The following is a 7,497-nucleotide window of genomic DNA, read 5'->3' on the forward strand; positions in this document are numbered from 1 at the left end:
CCTTGTGCTTTCAGCAGGGTGAAAAGCTGCATTTCACAGTTAGCTACGCAGTGTCTAGAATCTGCCTCTGTGATAACAACATGAAGAATATCAAAGCTAAATTGGCAAAGTCTTGAGCTGACCTTCACCATGAAGTAACTTCCCCAGGATGACTTCCTTTGCAGGGCCTGCTCAGGTCTTGTTGAAGATGACAAACCACGGAGACAAACATTTTAGCCGTACTTGTTGTGACAGGACAAGGAGTAATGGTTATACACTAAACCAGGCTCTAACTAGATTAGACCTCAGAAAGAAATCCTTTACAATGAGGGTGATGAGGGATAGATTGCCCAGGAAGAGAGTAGGTGCACCATCCCTGGAAATATTCAAGACCAGGTTGGATAGGGCCCTGAACAACCTGGTCAAGTCAAGGTGGTGCTGCCCATGGCAGGAGGCTGGAATGGGATGAGCTTTGAAGTCCCTTCCAACCCAACCCATTCTGTGATTCCATGACACTGAACCAGGTGTCTCACTGTCACTGCTGGATCTGTTTTAAAGCTCTTTGGCCAGATAGAACAATGAATATACTTGTGACTGAAGTTTGCAGACATACAGGTGTTGTATGTCTTAGCATTTACAAATAAATGCTAACTAGTACTGTGTGAAAATTATCTGCTTTTAGAAGAATATTTTTGTCATCTGACTTTTCCTCTGTGGAAAACACCAGTTGCTGCACAACATGCAGTACAAAAATCAGAGCTAATAAAGAGATCACATTGACCATGATGTGGCACCGAACACTAAAATGCTGAATTTAAACATTAGGCACTTAATTTTAATCAATGCTGTTAATTAACAGATTTATTGTGGTTGTTGAATGGGACACCACAGAAACAGGGGAATGGATGGAAGCATCTGGCCACTAGTGTTACTTTTGGGCACTGAAAGGCACCATGACATTACTGGCAGTGCTATAACTGGTCTGCTTTTCCTGTTGGATCAATGTCCTCCTTTGACCCACACACCAAAACTGGAGGGCTTCACTGAGCGCTGTGTTATTTTAACATCTACAAAAACAAGCACAAGCCAATGACCTTGGCCATTTGTCACACTGAGGGAAAACAATGCCAATTGTTCTCGAGCAACAGGCCTGGCTTGTCTCTGCGCTGAGCCCAAGGTCTTCTGTCACCCAGCAGAAAAACATGCCCTTGGGACAGGCTGTTCTCCACCCCCAGCTCCCTCCCTGCCAGCCCAAGGCCAGGTGGTGGGAGACAGCACAAGGACAAGGCCAGCTCAGCCCTGCTCCTCTGGGAGCAGAGATGGAGGGAAACAGTCCTGTGCCTGCTGGCAGAAACCCAGCTCTTGGGGTCTGCATGGGGCTGTCTCAAACCACAGAAGGGCAGCTGTGTTTGGGGAGGGCTGGAAAAGATGTGGTTTCCTCCCACTCATCCTTGCCCACCACATCTCAGGGTGAAGTCTCAGCAGAGTCAGCTGCAGAAGAGGCTGATGCTGACAGAGATTCACTGAAAGCCTTGTGTGGATGCTGACTGCCTCCTCCAAGGGCAGGATCCTGCTAGTTACTGCTGTGAGAAATCTCATGATCTTTTTTCTTAAAAAGCTAAAAAAGAGAAAAAAGGACATGCCTTTTCCTTCCTGCTCCATTGCTTCCCAGTATAAAGGAACAGCACCTTTCCTTCAAAAATTAACCTCCTTTGCTTCAAAAGAGCTGACTATGAAGAGAAAATACAATTTTTGACAGCTGGCCAGTTTGGATGAAACTGCTCTAAGGGAAACCTTTATAAGTACATGCAGTAATAAAAAGATAAGTGCTCATTTGCTGCTGGGGAAAAAAAACATTTACAAGAGGATTTCAAGCTAATGAAGAAGAGTTTGACCTGCCTGCTGGTTAGTGGTGTAGCAGAGGGCAACTTTCCTGTGACTGTATTAAGCACTTTATAAAGGCATTGCCTTGCTTTCCTTTCCTTACTGTTGTAAGTATTGGGGAATTAATTCGTGTTTTATAAAAATATTCTGTATCAAATACTTCTACCTCCACAAAATAAAAGTGATGGTGAAACTAGAAGCTGCGTCCAGGAATAGGGGGAGCCACCCATCTGCAACAGAAAGGAGGGTGTCCCCACCAGGAGATGGGTCCTCTCCGTAGATGGGATTACCAATGACCCAGTGACCAACAAGACCTGATGGAAATCTTATCCACATGGCCTGGGTGGGCATGTGAATGCTGGGTTCCCGTAAAGGCAATGAGAAAAGAAAGCCATTCACAGGACCAGCAAACGAGGAAAAAAATATGAATATGAATATGAAACACCGACTGAGTGGACAATGGGATGAGACAACCTTCTTTCTGGCCCAAAAACTGTACATAAGGCAGCCCTGCAAAGGCAGACTGTGAACGGGGAGCACACGGAGCTGCCGGATCTGAGGTCACCCAGCACCCACCCCGGGCCCCGTGCTGTCCATTGATTGTGGCTTTTTCCAAAATTCCTATTTCACAATATTTCTCAATAAAATGGCATATTGATGAAATTGAGCTGATTACTTATTACACTTACCCTTCAGTTACTGGAAAACTGCAATTCGGTCACCCCAGAGTCACTCGGAGTCACTCAATTCGGTCACTCTGTTCCAGGCTGAACCATCCCAGTTGTCTCAGCCTTTCCTCAGAGCAGAGCTGCTCCATCCCTCTGATCCCCTTGGTGCCTGCTGTGGCCTGGCTCCAGCAGGTCCCTGTCCTTGCTGTGCTGGGAGCCCAGAGCTGGGTGCAGCCCTGCAGGTGGGGTCTCAGCAGAGGGGGCAGAGGGGCAGAATCCCCTCCCTGCCCTGCTGCCCACGGGGCTCTGGATGCAGTTTGGGAGGCTGCTGTTACGTGCTAAACTCTTTGTGTAAGAGGGAGCAGAAATATTGCATGGTCCAAAGTTACTTGCAGATTGGCACTGTGTTATTCCTTCTCCTATCTCCGCACTGAAGGACCAACTATCCTTAAATACAGTCACCTGTACAAAGGCCTTGGTAAGCTTTAACTACACAAAGAACTTAAGTAGTTGTAAGGGCATTTCAAACATGTAGTGGCACTTCAAACAAACCTCTGGTCAGAAAGGAGCACAAGTGATTTTCAAAAGTGCACTCTACTTAAACATATATTCAGAACCTCCTTTTAAAGCCATCTGGGGAGAGAAATCCATAATTGTTTATTTCAATTCACAGCTCTAAACAGAGTAATTTGCAGCCTATGATCTTTTCACTTTGAAGGCTGGCTGCCTTGGATTTTGAATTCTAATTACTTTACCTACTGGTAGCCACAAAACCGCTATTTCTCCTGCCCCAATCCCCTTAAACTGACTTCCCACAGTATTTTTTTTCAGCAGATTAGCAAAAATCATTGAAAAGGTGAAAATTCTGAAACTATTTTTGATAATTTCTTTTTGCTTTAGGTGGATTTAAAAAGTCCTATCATTTAAAGCTGGATTTGACATCACAGAATTTTATTTTCTGCTTTATCAGGAAGAAAAAATATTTTAAAGGGGAACTACTGGACATGTTCTGCTGAGGACCTTAGATTAAACTGGTGTTATTAAATAAGAAGTTAGGCAACCCTTGGCTAATAAACTCTGTCTTTAGCCATGTTTCTTCACTTATGTGATACATCAATCCATGCTACCGTTACAGTAATATACACTCTTATATATATGCATATCTTATATACAGAGATATCTTTTATCCTTAACAGAAGTCAAGAGTGCTTGAGTTACCACAGAACCAACACATTTGCTTGAAAGTATTCAGAACACACAGAAAAGCACAATAAACTTTCAAATAAGAGGAAGGAAAAATTCTTACCCAGGTTCTCATTATAGTTAGATGTGAATGTATCTCATCAGTTTTGTATGGCCACACAGACGCCCCATGTGACTTGGACTGCAAAGAGCCACCTCTATCCCATGGCCCATATAATTTCTGCTTCACCTCAGCATTGCACACTTTTGAAATAAGGATGAAGATGCTAAAGTTGTTGTAATAGAGGTTCACATATGAGCTGCTCCAGGCCCAGTCTGTTTAGGCCTTTTGTTACTGCAGAGGGTTTTGCTCAGAGGCATCTTCCTGTGGAGTCCATATAGCACCTCAGTGAATAAGGCACTTGCATTCATTTCTTTGTTGTTATGAGTAAAACTAAGTGCCACAATGAGATTATTTTAATGCTAGCCTAATGGCAAGACTTCATCCTAAAGAACTGAAAAAGGCACTGTTTGATTCCTGAGTTACTGAGGTAGGTGGAGAGGACAGGACAGAACTGCACAAGCCTTCCCTTGTCAGCCATTAGGTGATTATTAATAATCATGCACATTTTTCATTGGTGCTAAGTCATGTCTTCCTAAAAATAACATATTTTGAACATTTTCGTAGTATGCAGGTAGGGACTTTTTCAGCCAGCTCTGGGCTTGACATCCAATTTCCTCCTGATTTTCTACCTTTTTATGTCCATGCTTTACTCTTGAATCCTTGAGCTACCAGTAAATTGCTCTGTCAACAACCCCACTTCAGCCTCCAATTTTGCCTCCCTTTGTCACGGTGCTGTCTCAGAGGCAGCATCTTTTCTGACACGTGAGCTGGGGTTAAACATCTGTGCCTGCCATCGAGGAAGGTGAGAGTGAAGGAGGTGAGCGAAGGAGGAACTGGGGAGTTACCAAGGGTGTTGGAGGGGAAGAGAGAAAATTCTCAGGTGTTACCAGTAATTCTGCTGTTGTTCATGCCAACAGAGGAACAATGGTATTTGTCAGGGTTTTCACGGTGACTCAGGACAGCAAACAGAGAAAAATGCTCCTGCAGGCAAGGACTGAGAGGTGTCTGATGTGGCTGCCTGTGGAAAGGCCTTTGGAAAAGAATTAACTGCATAACTACAACCAGCAAATTAATTTGTCCTCAGTAATTGTGAAAACCAGTCCTTTAAATAAACATTTAAGCAGATGGTAGACAAACATTCCAGCAGGTTTAAGGACTTCATGGCAATGGGAACCTTATGGGATACAAAATAAATGGAGGTGAAAAATCCAGTAAAGTTCTGTCTTTCATTTCACCACAGGATCTGCCATTGACTTGTGATACTGCTACACTAGTAAACAATAAAAATTAGCAGCATCTTTGTTTTTTTCCACTCTACTGCAGAATTTAATCTACTTTGGGAGCTCTGGCCACTGGCATTCCTACTTCCCTTTATTCCAATGCACTGTCTTAACATACCATCCTTATGAAATCATTTTTTTAGAACTTGAAGCCAAGCGATGCTAACACATTTAATATTGCAAAACAAAAGTGAACAGAGGGCTGTTTCACACAACACAATAATAAAGGCCTTTTTAAAAAACAGGCTTCCCTGCAGACTAAATGAATTTAAACCCTGGCTTTCTCTAGACAGAAGCATTATGATTTTGAGATGTTTTAGAGCCACAGCTATTGTGTGGAAGTTTCCTTAACAAAAAAACCCAACCAACTTTAATAGCCTCAATGCTATTTCTACAGATACAGCTTCCCTAGTGTAGTGCAGTTAAACATGATCGATTTTATATGCAGTAAAAACCAGAAACAACATTTAATTCTTTCTTAGAACCAAAAATCCTGAGGGGGTGGGGGGAAGAGGAAATAAAATAAGCAATCTGCTAATCTGAAAAAAATGAAGTAGCAGATTCTACTTTTCTTACTGTCTATTTTTTTTCCTACTTTCTACTTTCTTTTCTTTCATTTAGAGAGAAAAGCAGTACTTTTCTCTCTAAATGAGCTCCAGTATTTAAATATGTATATCTAGATCTCATAGCTGCAAAACAAATGTAAATGCCCCTGTGTCTGCCACGTGGAATCAGCATTTCCCATTTTGACAGAAACAGTTGCTTTACCTTGACAGTGTCATCATAGAATCCTAGAAAGATTTGGGTTGGAAGGGACCTCAAAGATTATATTCTTCCAACCCCCTGCCATGGGCATGAACAATTTCCACTATCCCAGGGTGCTCCAAACCCTATCCAGCCTGGCCTTAAATGTTCTCAGGGACAGGGCAATCTTTGCCAGTGCCTCACCACACTCACAGTAAAGAATTTTTTCCTAATATCTAATCTAAACCTGCTCTCTTATGTAGCAGAAATATAAAATCCCAACCAACCAACCAAAAAATTTAATTTTGTTCTAAGGGTTTGATTAATTAAAAAGCAGCAATAAACCTCAAGTTCCCTCCCCACTTTCTGTCCGTGGCTTGCTGGCATGGAAACCTGCACAAATATTATCAATGTTGCTAGCAGAATACACCTGCCCAACATGAGTTCTTAAACTGGGAAACAGGGAGAGCAATATTTTTCTAATGCAGTTCCAAAGTTGCTCCTAAAACCAAAGATTCTGCATGAAAATAATAGATTAGGATCTTAATTGGATCTAACTGTGGTGTGGTCTATCACACAGATCTCATTTTGATCAAAATGCCTCCCTGTGAATTTAATTATTACCTAATCCAGCCCCAGATGCAGCTGTGTACTCACTGCTGGGGTCTCCAGGCACTGCAATACAAATAAAGTCACAAAAGGTTTCGAAATACCATTTCAGTCAATGTTTTATTTGTAATATATTCCTTTGTTAAAAGAATTAAGTTTCTACCCTTTATCAATAGCAATTGCAAAGAAACCCACAACAGACAATCCCCAAACTGTAGCAATTCTACCTGTTTTCAGAGAGTATTAATTAATATCCTTTTTTGAGTGCCAGTTTCTGGCCAGTTCTTGTTATCATTTTAAGAAGCATTAGCTTGTAATGCAAATGAAAACTGGTAAACTTTAACTGCTAAGACTCTCAGATCCTTACAGATCTTGTTCCAATGCCCCTTGCCATGGGCAGGGACACCTTCCCCTAGCCCAGGTTGCTCAGAGCCCCATCCAGCCTGGCCTTGGACACTTCCAGGGATGGGACAGCCACAGCTTCTCTGGGCAAACTGTGCCAGTGCCTCACAACTTTAACAAGGAAAGAATTTCTTCTTAATGTTTAATCTAAACCTACTCTGTGTCAATGTGAAGCCATTCCCCTTGTCCTGTCACTCCAGGCACTTGTAAATAATCTCTCTCCATCTTTCATGTGCTCCCTTCAGGTACTGGAAAGCTGCAATTCAGTCACCCCAGAGCCTTCTCTGTTCCAGCCTGAACAATCCCAATTCCCCCAGCCTTTCCTCACAGGAGTGGTGCTCCATCCCTCTGAGCATCTTGTTCTCCTCTCTCCAGCAGGTTGATTTCATAGACATAGCCTCAGACACCACTTTTGCAAATCCAAGCCTTCTCCCCTTGGCCTTTTTAAAGCCTGCTCACTACTTACGCTCAAAATACATCCATCTCTGAACTGAATACCCTAAGATTCAATGTTTCACATACAGAAGCAAGTCAAATTTAAAGCAAGATCTAGATAAACGGCTCACATTTAACTCAATATTTACACCACACAGATTGTCCAGTGGAAGTCAGGAAAGCAATGAGG

Source organism: Sylvia atricapilla, chromosome 2, assembly GCF_009819655.1.
Source record: "Sylvia atricapilla isolate bSylAtr1 chromosome 2, bSylAtr1.pri, whole genome shotgun sequence".
NCBI classification, from domain to species: domain Eukaryota; kingdom Metazoa; phylum Chordata; class Aves; order Passeriformes; family Sylviidae; genus Sylvia; species Sylvia atricapilla.